The sequence below is a fragment of the Leiobunum rupestre genome, chromosome 4 (assembly GCF_980474605.1).
Source record: "Leiobunum rupestre chromosome 4, qqLeiRupe1.1.hap1, whole genome shotgun sequence".
NCBI classification, from domain to species: domain Eukaryota; kingdom Metazoa; phylum Arthropoda; class Arachnida; order Opiliones; family Sclerosomatidae; genus Leiobunum; species Leiobunum rupestre.
The window spans coordinates 3,514,940-3,536,828 of NC_143387.1; the positions used below are offsets into that span (position 1 = coordinate 3,514,940).

General features: G+C 36.8%; 1 long non-coding RNA gene across 1 annotated transcript; it reads left to right on the plus strand.

Annotated features, from left to right (window-relative positions):
• Nucleotides 1–525: 525 nt before the first annotated feature.
• Nucleotides 526–1,020, plus strand: LOC149945895 (uncharacterized). Its single transcript, XR_016480267.1, has 2 exons — nt 526–786; nt 884–1,020. It is a non-coding gene; the product is annotated as an uncharacterized LOC149945895 (long non-coding RNA).
• Nucleotides 1,021–21,889: the final 20,869 nt, after the last annotated feature.

Consider the following 21,889-nt stretch of genomic DNA (forward strand, 5'->3'; position numbering starts at 1 on the left):
CATAATTTGTTCTACGTTGACGCTTTTTTCGAAAATGTTTACGTTTAGGCATAGTAAATGTTTTAAATAAAACTTAAGATTATTTTTTAATTCCGCGAATATCGTTCAAATTCAGCAAAAATATGTTACATTTAGATCGTTTCTCCAGCTCATTTCTGAAATATTCCCATGGTCCTAGCATCTAGCCATTTTTGTTGTACATGCTTTATAGAAGTCCTTAAATTCTACCACGTATCACATTGGTGGGTTTAGCCAATAGGAATTCATCATATACACTCTCCCCTTCATGGAAGAAAAATCCGCCAAAGATCCCAAAAAAATCTTAAAAACCAACAAATTCAATATTTTTAAGATAAGATTAATTAATTAAAATAATAAAATAAATTAAAATTTCAAATAAATTATTTTGTTATTTTTCATATTAATTAAATTTAATAAATTTTAATAGAAAAAGTTGAATTCTGTATTAAAAGAAACCTGGCAGCCCAGATCACAAAGGTGGTTACTTAAGAAGGTTTAATTTTAATTAAAACAAAATGGAGTCAATCAGTGAGCTTGTGGAACACCACCAGCAAGATCAATTGCTAAAAACCCAGAATAAAAGGGTTAAAAACGTCCCCACTAGACCCTTAAAGGCCTTGGTGTATTGGGAGCTTGATAACAAGATAAGTATCGTGTCAGCTAACAGCTTTGTGAGGAAAGATGATATTGTTCAAAACAAAAAAACTGATGTCAAGTGGTACAACGGCAGAGTTTTCCCTGCTGTAATATTATATATAAGTGAAGGTGAGTAATGATAAAGTTCATTTACAGTTAAATCTAATTAGAAATCCTTAAGCTTGTAAAGATTTTAAGCACGACATTTGTTAATTTTGTTTTATAGATAAAGAGTTCTTAAAGAAAAAATAAATAAAAGTCAACTCTGCAATTGAGCAAAACATTTAAGCTACTTAAGGGAGATTTAGCAGATTTTGATTCAAGCTCTAAAAATGCAAGTAAAGCCGAAAAGCGTAAAGCATTTAAAGATGAAGCAGAAAAGAAAAAAATCTTGAATAAGAAAAAAAAGCAGATGTTGTAAAAGCCAAAAAAATAACTGAGGAGGACATAGCCACTTTGCCTCCAATCTTTAATTTGCAAGATTCACCTGCAAATCATAAGCCAGGTGAACAATCTCCAGACATTGCAGATATGCCAACCAGCAACGCATCAACATCAAACAAAATTCAGTCTGTTTTGGAAATAAAACCAAGGCGCCAAGTTACGTACAAGTCGAAGGTCTCCACTGAACCATCGAAGAACATGAATTGTTCAGATTGTGAATTCTTGAGAAATTGTAATTGAAATAACTATTTTGAGGTTAATAAGTTTGAATATTAATAAGTATTTTTTATAGTGCCACACTCAACAATAGAATTCCTTAAACATTTGATTAGGATTAATGATCGACATATTGCCCCTGATGGATCTAGTGTACTCGTAAGTATCATAGCTATCAATATATATCTTGTGGCAAAGCAGTTATGTACTCAGCAACCATCCAAGGTTCAGCCAGAATTCCTACACAGTAATGATGAGCTCCAAAAAGAGCGAAACTAGGAATGTGACTATTACCAAGATGAAACTTTCTCTCCTGAACGAAAAGTACTTATTATTAATTTCAAATTGAGTAATTCTAATATATTAACTGACTAAGAGCTTTTGATTTCAATGAATTAGGTAGAGTTAGTCGAAGGCTGTGGCTATTTTGTTACTGAAAAATCTAAAATTAAAATAAGAATGGATGCTACTTCCCCAGGCGCAGCAATCGAAGTACAGTGAAGAAGAATTGTCAAAAATGTCAGCAAAAGGGAGCAAGAACGGAAAAAACGGGGTGGATCCTATAGTTATGGATACCATAGCTGGTATTTATTTTTCAATTTTGTGAAACATCTTTATACTTTCCAGCTTAATTGACCAAACATTTCCAAAATTCAAAAATTAAACTGCAGTATATTACCAAAAAAATCAACAGTAAATGTGCTATGGCTAGAAATAAAATAAATAGCCGTAATTCTTCAGAAAAAATGCAAGCATGTATCAATAGCAATTCAACATCTGACGATGCAGACGAAACTGAGTTTGATTAAACGTATATAATAAGTAACATACTGGTACTTTAAAGTTATATACGTATCTTAAACCAAGCTTATGGACAATTGTCTTTCAGCCACGTTTTATAGTACAAAAAGGTTTTGTTCTAAACAATTTTTTTCAGATTAATAAAAATATTTTGTTGAGAATAAGGTTTTAATATTTTCCCTAATATTCTAGGTATCATATAATAATTTTGAAGATAAATCGCGGATGGAGAAAGGGTAAATCGCGGGTAGCAAATAAAGGTAAATATGGGGTCGAGGAAAGGTGTATCGCGGGTATCTAAATGGTACAATTTAGGTACAAATTTAGTCTCAATGGGACCCAAATTTCCACGTAGAGCTACCAGAAAAGCTACTTTGAATAATGTAAATTCTATAATTCGACTAGGCAAAATTAAAAATCGTTTAGAAGACTTTACGATTTACCCAGAAAAGAAAATGAGGTGTGTGTTAATGATTACAATCCCGCACTACTAAAAGCCGCAAAAGCAAATATTGATGTTCAAAACATAGCAGATAAAGGCATGGCAGTAGCTCGGTATGTCACGCAGTATATTACTAAACAAGAAATGGCTGAAGTTTGGGAGGAACTAGGTAATAAGAAGTTAAGTACCAAATTATGGTCATATGGGTTGAAATCCCTGTCCAACAAATCCGTGGGTATTTATGAGGCTGTAGATTTGATGTTGGGTCAGAATTTGTATAAAAAAAGCAGAGTAACGAGTTTCATTAACACAAATCTGAAAGAGGACAGGCCTAGAGTTTTGCTGCCATATACTGAATTAGAAGCTTTAAGGAAAAGCAATCCAAATAGTAAAGAAAAGTTTTGTTGATGATAAATATCCCAATAGGCCAAATACACTGGAGGATATGTGCTTGTACGATTTTAGGAGGTTTTATGACACTGTACCACGCTCAGATTTTAAAAATAAAAATGTTGTAAAGTTGGAGAAAGGTCAAGGGTTTGTAAAAAGACGAACAACAACACCACAATCACAATCCCAAAGAAGAGAGGGAAAAATATTGCCATTCTCTACTATTCTTATTCAAACCTTGGCGGGATGAGAGTGAATTACTGCATCAATACACAACGTTCACTGACGCTTTTGAAGCACAACTCCCTGAATTAGAGAACATGATGATATATCATGGGAAACTAAAAATGATTGAGGATACAAATAAAAATTGCAAAATGCTACAGAGCAGGCAACTCCTGATGAAAATGACAATGACAGCAGCATGCAATTTGCAAATGAAATAAATATTGAAACTGAAAATGCAATGTTTGATGTTGAAGATGCTATGAATCAGAAATTCACTGAAGAACTCCAAAATTTGGATGAGAAAATCAATAAACTGAATATCGATCAGAAAAGATTTTTAGATCGAATAAAATCTCAAATTACAAGTAGTCAATCAAAAAACGTATGTCTGATTTGTTCTGGTCAAGGTGGTACTGGAAAATCATTTTTGATTGAAACTATATCAAATTACGTGCGAGATCATTTCAAAGACTCTAAATCTGTAGTTGTTGCAGCACCTACAGGACTAGCAGCATTGAATATCAATGGCGTAACTTTGCATAAGTTATTTATGTTACCAGTTGAACATGGTCAAATTGCACAATATCGTACTTTGACTCCCGATAGCTTAGCAATTATGAAAATAACTTTGGGAAATTTAAACTCCTAATAATAGATGAGATATCAATGGTATCATCCATTTTGTTAGGGTATATTCATTTGAGATTGACAGAAATTCATGGAAGAGATAAACCTTTTTGTGGAGAGGTTTCAGTTTTGATATTTGGCGATTTCCTCCAACTAACACCTGCATTTCAGAAAGTCACTCTTCAGGAGGCAAAAAAATATTTTAACAGTGTAGCCGGAGCTTACTTGTGGGATTTTTTTGAGTATGATGAACTTACAATTAATGTTCGGCAAGCCAATGATAAAAGTTATGGCGAAATACTTAAAAGGTTCAGAGTTATTAAGGAATCTGATACTGAAATACAAAAAATTCGAATAATTGCGACAGAATTTTCCATGGAAGTTGCTACAGAAATGTTTAAATCTCTTGAGGGTCAAGGTTTAAGCCCTGTCTGTTTAATGCCAACACTAGAAATGTGTGATAACTTCAATATCAAAATGCTAAAACAATGTCAAAACCCCATTGTGATTTTAACCTGCGAAGACAGTTTGGACGATAGCACAAAAAAAATGACTAAAGACATTGAAAATAGATTGAAATTACTCAGAAAACGAAATTCAAACACTGGAGGTCTCGAGCATCAGCTGTTTCTTTGCGTAGGTTGTAGAGTAATGACAAGGATAAATATAAGTTTTGAGAAAGGAATAGTAAATGGTTCTATATGAACTGTTACTGGTTTAAATAAAATTCCCATGGGCAAATTGTTGGCATTTTCATAAAATTGGACTCTGATAGTGTTGACGATAATGTAGATTATTTATTAAAAAGAACTTCTGTGAAATTCCTTTTAATGTCAGAAGTCAATTTCCAATAATATTGGCTTACAGTATTTCAATTCATAAGAGCCAGGGTATGTCTTTAAAATCAGCAATAATGGATTTAGGCCAAAATGTTTTTGGAACTGGTATGGCTTACGTTGCTCTATCAAGAGTCACAACCCTAGAAGGCTTACACTTGTTAAGATATGACCCAAACAAGGTTTTGGCAGACGAGAGAGCTATTAAGGAGAACAACAGGTTGATAAAAAAGAATTAAACAGGAGTTACCACTTTTTGATACAAGTAACATTAAAAAACCCAGTATTACAGGTACCAAAACTGTGACGGTTTCAAAATCTCTTTTAGAAAATGAAATCCCTGAAAATTATCATATTGATGGTGGTGCTGTTTCGAATAAAAACAAATTTCCAATAATAGGATTCACTAATCCAGATGCTAAAACGTGCTATGCCAATGTTGTTTTACAATTGCTTTTGTGCATTCCTGAACTGAGGAATATAATTACATCACTAGGAAATGTTCCTAGCTATCCTGTTTTGAGTAGTATATGGAAAGTTATTTACTGCATTGAAAACAATTACATAGACAATCTCAATGGTTGTGAATTGCGGCAGGCTATTGGCGGTCATTATATGGATAATGAAGAACAGGATGCTTCAGATTTGTTAATGACAGTTCTCCAAAAAATGGAAGTCGAATTGAGGACATGGGGTAAAAGTTCTCTAATAGTCATTGTGTGCAATGTGGTGTAGAAACTAATGCAATCAAACATGAAGAAAGCTTGCGTTTCAGTATGCAACTACCGGAATTATTTCTTGGAAAGATATAGAAACTAGAGCAATAAGAACGCAGTCACCATGCGCTATATGCGGTAGCCCTACTAAAACAGAAAAGTTCATTTTGCTATCAACAGAATAATACTTGTTGATTCATATGCCACGAACCACTTACAGTAGAGTAAATGAAACTGGAGATGCTCAGCTTAAAAAAATCACAACTAAAGTTGTAAAATATGACAATCAAAATGTCATGTTATTTGGGCAAAAGTACAAAACCAAAGGGATAGTTGCACACCATGGAGAAAATTTCAATCAGGGTCACTACACAAGTCTTATCAGATTTCAAAATCAGTGGAAAGAAGTGAGTGACACTTCTGTGAAAATCAGGGAAAGATGTGACAATTATACTTTTAGAAAAAAGATATTAAAAAGATTTTCAGGTACATAGAAAATTAGTTTTTCTAGTCAAAACCTCGAATAAAACAACCGCCAAATATAGAATAAAAATTGGAAAATTGTTTATCTGTTCCTCTCTGTAGGAATTTGTTTCATACCATTTTAGAGGTGCCGAGCAGGGGCCGGGGGGGGTAAAGTCCTCGGGGCCTGGCTGAAAAGAGCCCATGAGGGACTGATAGGGTACCCGGTACCCACAGTTGCAGAGGCCCATCATGAAGGGGGGGGGTGCAAATGAGAAAGATTTTACAAAGGATTTTAGTGGTTGAGGGTGGAGGGGTTCAAATTAAAGGGCACGCCAACATAACTTTGGCCCCGGGCCCAACAAAAGCTCTGCACATCCCTCACTGGCTTTAAAAAATATATGTCACCCCAAGCGTCTGGGCAATTGAATGTATGATCCCCCTCAGAAATAAATTTGAAAAGTTCAAGTACCACATGCGAATTGGTGTTGCTATCTAACCCCCAAAAGGAAATTTCAACTCAATAAAGACTTGGCACTCCGTAGCTTTGGCCATGGCCGCCATTGTGGTCATATTTTTCCCCCCATGATAAAAAGGATTAAAAAAAACTGTGACGTAGCACTGCCAAGTTCCTATTTGACATAAACAATTATAAGTTATTCATTTCCCCATTTAATTGCATTCAACAAAACTAAGATGTCCTACAGGAAAGCCCCAATTTGTTTTGTTAAAAATATATTTAAAATAAAATCTATTCATTATTCAACTTAAGGCTTTTATTGAAAAAAATTAATTTTAAGCAAACTGTGCCTTGTAAGGCAGAGGGAAGGGACAGCTATTAATTAAAAAATGGTTTTATCAAAGCAGTTGAAAGGTTGAATTAAGGGGGAGTAGTTGAGATCTATGAAGGTGCAGATATTGAAAATGTTTTAGGTTTAAAGAGTTTTGTTTTTGGAATTTTCAAAAGCGAAATATATTTCTAAAATAATTTCCATCAATTTTCCTCACCTTTAATATATTTTAAAACCCTTCCCTTAAATTTGAGCCTTGAAACTGTAACAGTAAACTGAGAAAATTTTAAATTGTAAAGGATTATGTGTAAAATTACAGCATTCAATTTAGAGTAGTTTTCCTCTGTAGCTTTCCCAATGGCTGGCATTTTGTGAGGGATTTTTTCTCTATGGGAGAAAGCATGGGTGACATTGTATCACTTGACACTGAAATCACTGTATATATACATTTATAACAGAAACTTAACTAGGAAAAAGTCATAAATAAAAGAGATTTGCAATAAATGTAATCAAGACTGTGTTCAAGTTAACAGGGAAATTGGATGTAACCATAGCTTTTATTTTCACGATCAACAGATGACATTCTCTTCCTATAGAGAGAGCCGTGTGTCTTGCCCTTTGGTTTAGAAAAGATGTTTTTCTTCCTTTAACAATAAATTCTAATAGACCTTTCTAGAACGAAACATGGCTGCTTTAATGTACCTCTTAAGTCACTTTTTTACTACCAGCCGTTACTCGACGTGTTGAGCATCAGATTTTAATTAGACATGCCAAAACTATATAAATTTCCGTGTTATGTGTAATTCTACCATGGATTAATGAGGTTAATTAATTCATGATTCTACTTTAAACGAAGAGTTTAAAGAAAAAATTCAATTATATTCAGCTTACATAGAACGTTGCCAACTCCTTTAACCGTTTAATTTCTTTTATATCCATACAACATTTTTAATTTAACATATAAAAAAAGCAAATTAATTAGGTTATAACTCATTACGAGTACTAATTTGCAAAATAAATCTGCACGAGCTAGTTACAACAACGTAGCAGACGTCTATCCAAAGAATATAAAGCCTTATTCTTTGGTCTATCGGATTCCGATTGAAAATCCACGCTTTTCATTTGAAAAATATGGGGCCGTATCAGGCAATGTAGCCTACCTCGTATTTTTGTCTTTTTCATTCTAGATTTTGATCATACAGGCCTAGTATTTTATCCGTGGCTAAATGCGCGTGATTCAGAACTAAACACGCGTACTCCTTTACAATTTAAAATTTTCTCAGTTTACTGTTACAGTTTCAAGGCTCAAATTTAAGGGAAGGGTTCTAAAATATATTAAAGGTGAGGAAAATTGATGGAAATTATTTTGGAAATATATTTCGCTTTTGAAAATTCCAAAAACAAAACTCTTTAAACCTAAAACCTTTTCAATACCTGCACCTTCATAAATCTCAACTACTCCCTCTTTATTCAACCTTTCAACTGTTTTGATAAAAGCATTTTTTAATTATTTGTTTTCAATGGATTTGCAACACCTTCCATATCTTTTCAATGCCATATTGTTCCGGGGTACGAAATAGGTTTTCCTTTACCTGCCAAACTAAGTTCCGCGGGTTAAAAGTAGTTAGCGCTGATTTGGCAGCCTTTTTTATGGGATCCCCCTTAAAACAATTACGGGGGGGTCGAAGTATGTGAATGTTAAGACGGGGGTTGAATATTTAGAACAATCAAACCTAGGCCGAAAGGGGGGAGTTTTTAGACCCGGAAACCCCCTTGTCTACGTCACTGTTTTTACACTTATTATGGGTAATTCTATAAGCAAACCATATAAAGTGTCCTTAATGCTTTTTGTGTAATCTATAATATTTAATTGACCAACTAATCGAAAATTGTGAGTGCGTTCAAGGATTGAATTTGCGGTAAAATTAATTTACGTAATTTTTTTAATATTTAATTGCAAAAATATCTAATATCAAGCGCTTAGTATCACTTTAGACTGGTTAATTGTTTTGCTAACTTAAACTTAAAAAAAATAACATATTTCAGTAAAATCCAATATTATAGACAATTAACGCGTCGAAAGTCACGGGGAGGAAAGTGGTTGGGGCACGTTGATGGTATAAAAAGGGGCCAAAGACACAAATGGATCACACCTTTTTGTCGATCTTAGTATCTTCAAGTGTTTTCTTTGCCCTCTTTCCCTGCTAACTTAGTTTTTTCTTAGATTTTTCTTTGCTTTGGAGACCATATGTAAGTAATATAAATTATATTTATCTTTACCTTCAGTAGGTTAAACTGAAATTGATTATGTGTATTGTAGAATTTTCAATAGCTCATGCTGGGATGGAGTTACGACTCCCATCACTAGCAGCAACGTTTGACACCGACCACCAAAGAGTACGCCCAGACCTACGATCAGGGTGCCGGAGGTGGTCAATAGGTTCGGGAGTGAACTGTATGGCCGCCATAATGTCCATTTATATTTTGACTACATCGGAAATAATCTGGACACTGACGCTAATCCATCCATTTCTGTGTTGGGCCGTTGTAAGGTCGTGGGATGCCAGAGCCCAGAGATCGTCGGAAGGATCAGTAGCGCCTATCCCTTCGAACGGCACGTTGTAAACTTAATTTAACTGTCTTTAGAAATTTTACTCTTTTAAATTTCCTAAATTCAAACCATATAACGGTTTTATTTTAGTTTTTAAGAGACGTGTTCATAATCTGGTTCCAGATTCAAACAATGACGACGACTACCGGATGGATATCTTGGGTTTGGGATCGAGCGACTCGGTTCCTCCTTTAAAGAGGACCAACGTAGACGAGGCTGCCAAGAAAACCATCCAGGCTGTCTTCAAAAGATGGCTCGTGTATATAGTTGCGATGGACGGTTTGCCGTTTAGTTTAATTGATGGAAAAGGGTTAAGAAAAGTTCTGAATCTTGCCAATCCCCACCTGAACATCTGTAGCCGGAGAACTATCACCTCGCGGTTGCGAGATATTGTCACAAATGAACTGAAACCAAAAATCACGGTAAATAGCTTAATGGTGTAGTATAGCTTAATATTTTCTAAAATGCTTATTTTTTAAATTGTAAATATTTTTTTTTACACTTCTTTGGATATTTGGTCAAGCCGAAGCCGTCAATCCGTTATTGGAGTTCGTGCACAATTTATTAACGCTAACTTTAAATTCCGTAACGTTTTGATTGCCTTTATCCACTTTCTGGGAGCCCACACTGGCACCGCAATTTTGTTCAAGATAAAGGAAGCTTTGACAGCATTTTGGCTATCGCCGTCTTCTGCAATAATTTATATTTCGTGAAGCCATGTCACGAGATTCGCTTATTGATTTCCATCATTTATAGATTTCGTGCGTTTGTGTGGACAAAGCCTCTAACATTACGAGGGCTGTCAATTTCTTAGATGTTATCGAGGACCCAACAAATCAACCTTACGAGTCGTGGTGCTCTTCACCTTTGACGTGCTCTACGTCTTCAACGTCGGACTCCGCTGATTACGATCTAGAGTCGTCGGACGACGAGAGTATTTGCTTGGATGACGGCAAGTTTAATTTTCCAGTCGGTGGTTGCTACGGTGAGACTCAATTTTGATGACCCTATTTTTTTATTTAAAGGTTGGAACACTTGGAACCAACTTTTGGTTCCAGGCTCTAGAACTCCCGATGATTCAATTGGTCCGGAAACTCCACTGCCAGTCCAGCCCGTTGAGCCCGAGCTCCACTACACGTAGACGAGGAAAAGATGTATCTGCCAATCCTTGCAGCTTGTGGTCAATAACTCAATTAAAGTTATCTTGCTAGCGGGAAACCTGATAAATCTTGTAAACGCTTGGACAACCTTCCTCGATCGCTCTCCCAAGTGGAGCGAGATTTTCCGCAAGAAGTCAACTGTGGGACTTGGCCTCAAAGCTATACGAGCCACAGAAGTAAGTCGCATCTTGGAACTAAGGATGCCCGAAGAATGATTAAACTAATATTTTTTCGATATTTTTGTGTTATTTCTCGGGATGATTTCTGCCCTCAAGGCCACTTGCGGGGAAGCTGACGCATTGCCAAATAAGAGGCCTAAGGGAGATCATGTTCGGCAGATAAAGGAGCTGTTGGGTTTATTGAAACCATTGAAGAAAGCGACAGATGTATTCGCCGGCGCCATATTTCGACTAACTCCTGTCAAAACTTAAATCCCGATTTATGGAAGAAGTAATAGATCCCGATAACGTGGTCGCAGCCGTCCTAGACCCTCGATGGAAAACTGCTTTATTTCCGTGTAAGATAATTTAACTTTATATTTACTAATTGTTCCAAATTTCATTGGTCATGAACCTTTACAGCATAGTTTCCCGTCAGTTCTCGAAGGAAGGAGGGGGGTGAAATGTTTCGTTCCGTCATCGACGACGTTGCGGTTAAATATTTGACCGAGTTTGGCCTGCTACACTAAAACCGAAAATCTGGAGGCTACCAACCAGCTAACGACATCAGGCGGACATTGGTCAAGAGTTCGTTTGAACCTAACGAATGAGCAGCCAACCAGTAGCCTGCAGGGCCATAATTCGCTCAACAGCGAAATAACCACTTATCTTGGGAACCAGTTTCCCTAGTGGGCACTGATATTTCGCAATTTTGGAGAAAAGTTTCCAGTTTTGGCAAAGTTGGCTCAAAAGGTGTAATAGAATTACGTTGGAAAACGTGTTATATCTCCTAACGTTCAAGGAGTGGGCGGATTTGGAGGAGTTGCTGGGTGCAGAAGATAAAACGTCTCACCAGAGTGACCAATTCCAGTAGGAGTGAAGAAAAAAAACGACCATTTTCAGGACCACTCTTTTTGAAAAAAAAATATTATCCTTATGTATTGGTCAATAGTAGAGTACTTTTACTCAGATTTAGGGAAAACAACTAACAAGTAACATTTAAATAGGCCTTCTTCCTGTGACGAAGAAAAAGTTACTAAATAAGCTTACGTTAAATTATAAGTATGACACTTCCTTTTGTTTAAATGCTAATTTTCGAACCGAACCTTTTTTCAGCACTGATACTCTCTAAAAGCTGTGAGAGGCCACGTTTGGGGGCGTGATTACAAATAATAGATAAATAATGCACCTCTGTAAAAAATAAGCTAAGATGTCGGTATGTTTTATGTAAACGTTTTAATTTAGTATGCCTGACGTAGACTGCTTGGACAGTCGAAAGCCTGCTGTGGCTTTATCGTAATAAAAAATTATTAACATTTCATGATTTCCTTCTTTTAATTATTTTAATATAAACCTTAACAAATGGAAATTATGATTTCTCAGCCATTAAATGGTGAAAAAATATTGAAATTCAAATTTTACGCCCTTTCGAAGCGCGACAAGAAAATGAAAAGAGCGGAATCGAGAGGGACGAGAGCGTCGCACTTTTAGAAGGGCGGCTTGACAAAAGAGGGGAAAACTACGTACTTCGCGTAGTTCCCACAATAGCCAGTGATGCCAGATCGTGGGATAAATCCCATATCGTGGGATTTTTAGGTTATTTTTTTTTTGGAAATGGGATAATGGGTTTTCTTAACCAAATCAAAGGGTTTTGTGGGATTTTCCACTTTTTGGGAGATTTTCGATCGCCATTTCAAAATACCCACGAAAAGTTTTCTAAAGAAATATTGATACTTCCTTTCGAGAAAAAAGAAAGTACCCCCTTCCACCTGTTCGGCAGCTTCGGCTCGATAACGGTCCTAATTTTACTTTTAATTCTCATAAGCCACTGTAGTCCCCCCCCCTCCATAAAGAACGCAAGGCGCCGCAAGGAAGACCGTGGGGATCATGACGTGCGCCAAGTTCCAAGGAAGGCGAAAGGTCGCTGCTGCGGTTGCAGCTGGCCTTCGCATTTCTTGGAATTCGTCCACAGTCTTATCTCCTAAACAACTTGGGTGTAGAGAAAAACGAAGCTGTCCATTGTCCAATTTGAAGAGGAGCAAGGGTCAAATGGGTGGGGGGGGCGCATTCAGAGGCTTAAACTATCATCACGTTACTGTGGAATGCATATTGCATTTTGAGATCTAGCTTTGAGGCCAATTAGCCTTTTCAGTTTACATAGAGCCACGTAGTGGCAAATGCAAGAAGCTCATAAACTGCTGGATTTTCGTCTGCTAAGCAGACGTTTTATTGAAAATCCAGCAGCAGTTGATGAGCTTCTCGCATTTGCCACTACGTGGCTCTATGTAAACTGAAAAGACTAATTATATCAATTGCACTAACTTTAAGCCAGAACCCCGACATTTCAATCTTCACAATTCAAAACTGTATAATGAATAAAATGGTAGAGTTGCTACCTATGGATAAGCAAGGAGGATAAAGTAAACTAGTTCTTTAAATATGACATTAATAATTTTTCCAAAAAACAAAAATAAATAAAATACAAAACAAAAAAAAACTAATTTAATTCAGTCCCAAAAAATTGTACCTGTTTTCCGAGGAGTTTTCGTGAATATATAGGGGTTGTGGCTTTTGGGCGCTTTTTCACCGAAACTGTGGGATTTTTAACTTTCGAACATTGGCAACACTGACAATAGCAATTGCGGGAGGGGACAGAAAATACCACCCTTTTTTCTGGCGCTCTTACTCCGGAGAGAGAGCGCTGATAGAGGGAAAATACGCTCTGCAAGAGGTTGCGCTTCACGTGAGAGCGAGAGCGAAAGAGCGACTGATTTTTCGCTCTTTCAGTTTTCGCACTGAGCCGCCTGAGTGCCGCCCATCTGTTATTTACATAATGGGCCACTAGGCCTTTGACCAAATTCATTACCTTAATTATATAAAGTGCTACGGTCGGACTTGCGACGCATTAACGATATCGTTGTTATAGACTGTAGTAATAATAATGATAATAATTTTTTTTTAAAAATTGTGCAAAGTTTCTCTGTTATTTCAAAAAGCATCTATGGTAGGATTATCATTTCTTCTACAAGCTGCTCGGTTGCGCGAAAACTCCAATTCCAATGGGTCCTGGTTGAAGTAACCGGTGAGAACAAAGTTAGCTCCTTCAACCAGAAGAAGTCTGATAATATCTACCATAGCTTTTGTTATTGTAATATATTTTATTTATGATTATTATATTTAATAATATTTAAAAAACCTTTTTAGGTTATGATTAACGTACAACTTTGCCTCAAGCCGAATAAAGATTCACTTGGAAGCATAATTTTTTCATCTGTTCTTGTGTGCAATTTCCAGGCCTGCTGCTGACATCTTTCTCCCATTCGCCTAAATAGCACAGGAAGTATTCTAACCACTGCGGAGAATAAAGCAATATTTATGTTTTCATTAGCCTAAATTAGGAGAACGTAATACCTGAAACCGTTGGTCATTTAAAGACTTGAATGGTCTTTTAATTGGTTTCCTTTGGTGATAGTCTTCATCAAATTGGAGATATTGGAAATGTTGAACCATTTATCAAAGATTTTAATGAATTTTGTTGTTTCCGAATACTCATTTCCAAATTCATGAGTAATTGCGTTAGCAATTGATGCACTTAAAATTTATGTTGCGCACCGTACTTTCATCTTGCTATAAGAATTCAAGTAAATATGGTCACCCGTGAGTTAATGAGCCTTCCTCAAATTTCCGAGCTTCAGTCTCAAATAGGTTTTTAACTGCCTTCCAACTACATGTATGTCTTGCCAATTTTTGTGCATTAGTCGTAAATTTCAACGTTCTTAACTTGTAAACAAGCAGTTTCGGGTGGTTTACAGTAAATAGGGCGGGTCAAACAGAAAATAAATGTTGCGTTTTTCATTCATGCTCAATGGATTTAAACATTCATGAGAAAAATATTTGGTCCTATTGATAGAGAAAAACTTTCGATTTGTTGCTGCCCCATCCCCAATGATGGATATAATTTTGAAACCCATTGCTTCTAACTTTAAAACAGCTCCCCAAACAATAGAATTAGGATCCTCGGCAGTTAGGCTGCTTGTGGCAAAATGAGCAAATGGATACTTAATTCTAGTTGTAGCTCCTCTCAACATCAACATTAATACATTATTTTCACCCGCAGTATCCAAACCAATTGAGGTTTCTAAAACACTGGGTTAGGGTCTATTTACACGCTTAATTTTAAATATAGCTATTTGGAAATACATCATAATATGATTTCTTATTGTTTTGGTATTTAGAAATTCAGGCTGAAGTTTTGTTTTCACCCGCAGTATCCTATTGTCTATTCCATTAAGGCACCCTAGATGCAGATTTATACAGCTGAATTCATTCACCAAGATAATTATTTTGAAATACATTATAAAATGTTTTCTTATTGTTTCGGTATTTAGAAATAACCCGCAGTATCCTACCCAATTGAGGTTTCTGAAACACCGGGTGAGGGTCTATTTCCATTAGGCACCCTAGATGCAGAAGCCATTTATACGGCTAAGTTCATTCACCAAGTTGACCAGCTTGTTGATGCTATGAACTGTAATAAATACAAGTCAACAGTCTCTCACCCGCACATAGACAAAACACCATAGAGTGGAAGCATGGATTAACAATTACTCACAGGGATAGTTCTCTTACATAGAACTATCATTGCCAGCCAAAAATACGTTTGCTACAAACTATTCCCCCCCTCTTACAGTCCTACACTTCCCACTTTCCGCCCCAAAAATGATTCAAATCCGGAAATAGTAACGCCATCTCGTGTCTGAATTTATTATGGCTTTTGAAAATGGCGATTGTCAGAAAAATTGGTCCGCAGACAGGATTTTTGGGGAGGTAGGCCAAACATTTGGAAGCCCCCCCCCCCCCCACCACATTTTTTTCAAATCCGTCCACATGGATTATTTAATTTTTTTTAAGCAAGTGGTGCAATTTTTGGGTAAAATGGGTACGCGACGAAACAATTAGAACTAAAAAATAAACTACTGTTAAAGATACTCGTACCCTTGGAAGGAATATAAACAGCAATGTCGTGAAGCGAATCACTCGCATTGAATATGGAAAAATTGATAAATAAATTAATTATTTCTCAAACTAATTACAGAACTTTCTGATATTAAATAATTTGGAGGCCCATATATTAAAATGTGGAGGCCCCTTAAGACGTCTTTTGGGGGCCCCTACCCAAATTTCCAGTAGGCCCAGGCCTACCCCGGCCTGTGCTGGCACCGCTACTGTTCGCAGATAATTTTATTCGGAATTTATTAGGATCTGTCCTTGTTTAATCCGTATTTTTTATATCGCATAGGTAAATAGTAATTAGCTTTACATTAATAAAAATTCATCAGTTATTGGATTCTATTATTATTATTATCAAAAACAATTTACCTGATGAAAACATTTTAATTACTAAAAACAGAAACGCGATGCAAAAAATGCATTAGATTTCGCGGCGCCAAAAAAACTGCCCGTCTACTCGCCGAATTGCATATGAATGATTTTATTTAAGTAAATTTCTATAATAAATAATGTTAAAAAGGAACGTTTTATCTATTTAATAATATAAAACCATATTTTTCTTTAATACCGAAGCGTATTCAAATTCAAATATGCTTTTATATTATTTTATTAATAAGTTACTTTTTTAACATAATATTAATTATAAAAATTTACTTGTTGGCGTTGTATTTCTCTGTATAAAGCTAATATTTTGCAAAGTATTTACTTTAATTCCAAAGCGTATAAAAATTAAAATGTTGTTTTATGTTATTAAATTGATATTTTCCTTTTTTAACATATGTTATAAAAATTTACTTGTTGGCCTTTTATATCCCAGTATGAAGTTAAAATTTTGCCAATTAGTTACTTTAAAATCAAAGTATATTAAAATTAAATATGTTGAAAAATGCTTTTTTGAAATATTAGGTTTATACTGAGAACAAAAAGGCCAACACAAAAAAAAATAAAAATAAACATTTAAATTCAATAAAAATTATATATTTTGTTGTTAAAAATCATTAAGTCGATGTTAAAATTCTTTATAGTCGCCTAAGCACAGCTTTGAGTTTTAAAGGACTTATGGAAACTTCGGTTAACAAAATGCATGTAACTGTTCATTCATGAATCTAACGGCATATAAAATATGAATGCGTAAATACGTTTTAACTAGTTTTTTTGAAAACCGTTGCACATTTCACTATTTTGAATGTTTTTAGTTTTATCTAAAAGTATAAAAAGAATTTTGTTTTTATGCATAAATGGGAAAAATTCTTCAATAAAGGTTTTCTCGATTTCAATCATTAATGTAAGAAACAATTTAGTTTGGAGAAATTAGTCCCCCAAAAGCTCCTTTTTTATAGGAGAAGGCTTTCAAATGCGTTAGTACGTGGGCATGGTCTTCCATTAGTTCCGCTTAAGTTACAAAACACACAATTCTTTCTCGCAATTACGGTTGTCTCTTACTTTACGCCTCAGACTACCGACCAAATATAATAAAACATTAAGATCCGTGATAGTTCCAGATTCTCTGGCAATTTTCTTAGAGTCCACCTTTTTTAATCCACTGATTCGAGGTTTTTTGGATTTTGGTAAGGTATTTGTTATGTTTTCTAAGCTTCTCAGAACCACAGGTGTATCTAGAATAATAGTGTCAGTTTTGTCTTCGTAAGTTGTAGTCGATTTCAATTTTTTTAAACTCAACAGTGTTTCGTTGAGGTCTTCTTCGCTATTTTGGCCAGTGCTTGGGCAGAGTAGCGATTTGGATACAATAAAAAGGAACTGCGCAGCACTAGGATTAACTCGATTTCCACCTTTTTGGCGCACCTGACTAAAAATATTTCCTAGGGGGTCTTGGCAGAGTCTTCTTGCGAAGAGGAAGGCTGCTCCCTCAGAATGCAAATCTTTCCATAGCCCCTTCATGGCAGCTATTGAAAGAAGCCAGCCATTCACACAATGCATTTTTATTTTATTGTGTGGAAGTTCAAATTTAATATTTTAAAGCATTTCAGCCGGCTCATTAAGCGTCTTGATATGGCTGGAGGACTGTGCTAATTTTGCCCTAAGAGCTTTTGGTGACTTGTTTTTATTACAGTTCATAGCATCAAAAAGCTGGTCAACTTGTTGAATGAACTCAGCCGTATAAATGGCTTCTGCATCCAGGGTGCCTTAATGGAAATAGACCCTCACCCGGTGTTTTATAAACCTCAATTGGGTTGGATAATGCGGGTGAAAACAAAACTTCAGCCTGAATTTCTAAATACCAAAACCATAAGTTATCATATTATAATGTATTTCAAAATTATTATCCCAGAAATTAAGCGTAGAAATAGACCCTCACCCGGTGTTTTAGAAACCTCAATTGGTTTGGATACTGCGGGGAAAAATAACATCCGACCTGGTTGTTCTAAAAAAACAGAAGTCATTACATCAAAAGCAAATACATTTGAATATTTGAAATAACCCTATATTTTCGAAGAATGGGTTGAACGTTTCATACCACGATTAAATATCGACCTCTTTATGGGAGAGCCTACAATCTCATCATCACAAATTATTTTAGAGCTTCAATTATATTGCAAGGAATCCTCTATAGGAACTTCAGTCCAATTTTTTTAATTTTTGGTTAAATCTTTTTTTTAAGTGTCCAGAACAAACGTTTTAGTTGTTTAGTTTTTTTCCCAAACAGATCAGTCCTCTCACAAGTTTTCACCCACTGTTTGCATCTACAACAGCGTTGAGATCAAAAGTAAGAGATAAAATTTCTTATTATCAAAATTATTTATATTTTACCTTTCAGCATCTTTTGGAAATTTAAAAAAAGATTTTGCACTTCACATCTGCACAATAGTGAGTGCCTCTTGTGGACGGTCGCTTAGACATTCTAAAACTTAAATATGCACACTACCATTTTGTTTCAATTCACAATTGCATACTAAATTCCAAATCATTAACATTAAAATCTGAGCTGATGCCACCAAACGAAGAAATTAATAAGCATGCTAACTGCAAATATCGAATATCCTCGGGAAATTTCGGCTAAATGCGCGTAGATCATAGTCGTAGATCATAGTCGTAGACCATAGAACGCGACGTCTTGTTAACATAAATTCAAGCCTCGAAAACAAGGTAGCTGGTTAGGATTGATGTAACATATACTACCATAGAGTCTTCCAGTCTATGTGGTGTTTTGTCTATGAACCCGATATTCGAGACACCAAGAAAAAGAACCAGTAGAAAGAAGACAACATCTCCTGATAGTGAAACCGTAACGTTGAAAATCTCCTTAAACCCCCCTCACTATTCCCTGAGATGGAAAACTTCGTTTAAGTATACACGCCTGCAATCACCAACAAGTTAAATATTGAGTCTAGAACCCCTAAAATCATGTAAAATCGATACTCCCCAGTGATTCATCCAATACCAAGTTAGAGTGCTTTGCTAATTTCCTGTCCGAGAGCGAGAAAACTCCCGTGTCGCGAGTCCCGAACAACACCCCTTTATTCCGACCAGTATCAAAACCGAACCCCTAACCTATAACTGTATCTTAACCAATTCCACTTTCTCCACGCCAGTATAGTTTTTAGTTACTTCCCCAATAAATTCTAATATTCTATAAATATCCGTAAATTTAAGCTCTTCACGCAAAGTTTTCTTTATCGCATTTTACCGCCCCGTTTTTAAAAATTATCTCACCCGCCATGGCTGCCAGGTATCCCGAGGTAACACTCGATTTGTGTTAGAAATCCCATTTTTAATTTTTCGTCTATTTTGCATTTTTTGTGTTACTTTATATATCAATAAAGACATTTCAATCATGTTTCATTGAGTATCCTAATCATTGTACGACGTTATCATCTTTCTTTTACTTATTGCTGCAAACTACCCCGTCGTTATAAACGAGGTCGGTACGCGGTAATACTCGTTAACGAATACTGTGGCGCCATCTTAATTCGTAATTGTGCAACAGATGGCGGGCCTTTCAAAATCTGAATGCCTTTTATTTGCTCCATCTGTAGCAAGTTCCATGCGTACCATATGGACAATCACAGTACGAATCGTTTACCACCCCTTCTACGAGAAGCATGCTCCCTAGCTTTTTGGCTTCTTAAGTATTTTCTCTTTAAAGACCGAGAACAGAACGAATTTCCACCCCTCTTATTCTGTACTTAATTTTTTGACGAGTGACAACTGATTGACATCTCTGACAACTTGAGTGACCGCCTGGACAATTCCACGTATTGTAGCTTACCTCTTTTTTTGATGCTCATTGTATATATTCTATTCAAAAAATGTCCGAGCCGTCGGTCAAGCTGTCCACGCTGTCACTCAATTTTGCGGGGGTCAAAATTCGCGCACGAGAAAATGAAATCTCTGTTTTCGGCCTTTAAATAGATGACTAGGTTTTTTTTTTTATAAAATGTGAATATTAGAATCAGTTAATTTGCATGGTGTGTGGACAGTGTGGTACAGTCTGTAGGCTCAGCCTATTAGGCTGTGTATGTGCAACTCACATTAACAAGGCTTACCTATCAAGAAATAATAAAATGCGTTTTCTTTCTGACCATAGCACCGGAGGTCTATCATCATAGTCCCCTACGCCAGCGTCCACCTAGCCCCGACAGGTGACAAATCCAGCATAAGTAGTACCCTACTATTGATGGTTGCACCGTCAACGCAAGCCACTCAACCCAGAAGAAGGTGCAGCAACTTGGGGACCAATTCCCACTTCGCACACAGAAGTGGGATTAATAATGGATGCGGTAGCAACTCTAGTCGACACCCTACCTACGTAGGTAAAGAGTCAAACCATATGGAGAGAGCTCCTAAAGGGGAACGACGAGCACACAGCAGCTAAAGTAACCCGGCACAGGAGATCCTGGTGTGACCCAAAACGCCGGGAAACAGGACCGACGTGCCCTCATACGGAGGCGTGCCACCCCACAGCAAGCTACCCAATCCGCCGTGGCGTCCAGTTTGCACGGACCCTCTCCGTTAGCCTGAGCCGATACTCAGTTTCCAGCCCCAACCGGACTGAAGTCGGAGGTGGAGATAGGACCATTTGACATCTCCAAGTGCGCCACCACCCATATGAGTTACAAGAGCCGGACCCCAACTCCCCGGTAATGTCACCAGTTATTGCACACTCTGACCCGTTAAGGGCCCACAATTTATACCAGGAATATCCGTTTATGTATTATCATCGCTACTGTCATCTTAATTGCCCTGCGCTGGCGTCCACAGCCCGAATGGGTATCAAAACCACCACGGGCAGCAAGATAACCCTACTGCTTACAGTCACACCTCAGACACCAGCCACCTTAACCTCCAAAAGGCGCAGGAACGGGACGACCACATCCCACTTCGCTGTGGGAATAAGGGTGGATCCATTAGTGCCATTAACGGACACCCAACTTAAATAGCTCGGGATCCAGCGTCCAGAAGCGTAGCCATTGAACGGCGATCAACGGTCACACTGAAACTCAGCGGGCCACAGGGCCACTTTCGTTGAACTGCCGCCAGATATTAAGCAGCCGTGGCGTAAATAATGACCTTGCAGACCCAGCAATGTGAGGGGCCACCGGCTTCAAGGGGCCCCCTAATAGAGGGGGTCTCCACTCGTCCCTTATGAACGCCACTGATTAAAGTGGAGCCCCCCGGAGACCTTAGATACGCCACTGTTAAGCAGTCGACAAATTTACTCGCTCTCTAATTGGTTGAAACAGATTTTATAATTAGCCAATAGTGCCAAATCGGATGCCAAATTCAACCGATAACTCTGAAAATGCGTAGCCAAAGCTAGCACTTTCCACTCCATCCCTAATCAGTAAAATATTTCAATGACACCTTGTTTCACACGGAACCTTGATTAGCAGACCGTTAATTTAAAATTCGTAGAATCCTTCCGTTATCGAATAGGTTACCACGCAATCCAAATTCCCTGATGGTCTGAACAAAAGAGGGTCAAAGCCATAAGCACCTGAGTGCATTTTCAAACTGCCTTTTCCCATGATGATGCTTTTTTAGTCACTGATTGTAAAGTGTTGTAATTTACGTCATACGTCGTAGGAAAATTTCGATTGAAGAAAGTTTATTTATAGCATACTTCAGAGTAAGTAGGTGAAATAAGATATAATGAATGTACGACAATATTTGATATTTAAATAATAAAATAGAGAAGTTTATATGAAAGTAACATATTTCGTTCCGGACAATACTTTTCCGGTGACGTGCCTTACGCAGTTTTAGGAAATGGCTACTTGGCTAGTACCTCGTGAATGACCTTTCAAGATAAACTAACTGTAACAAAGGGCACGTGCCAGGTCTCAGAACCATAGATAAGCGTTACTTAATTTGTTTTCCT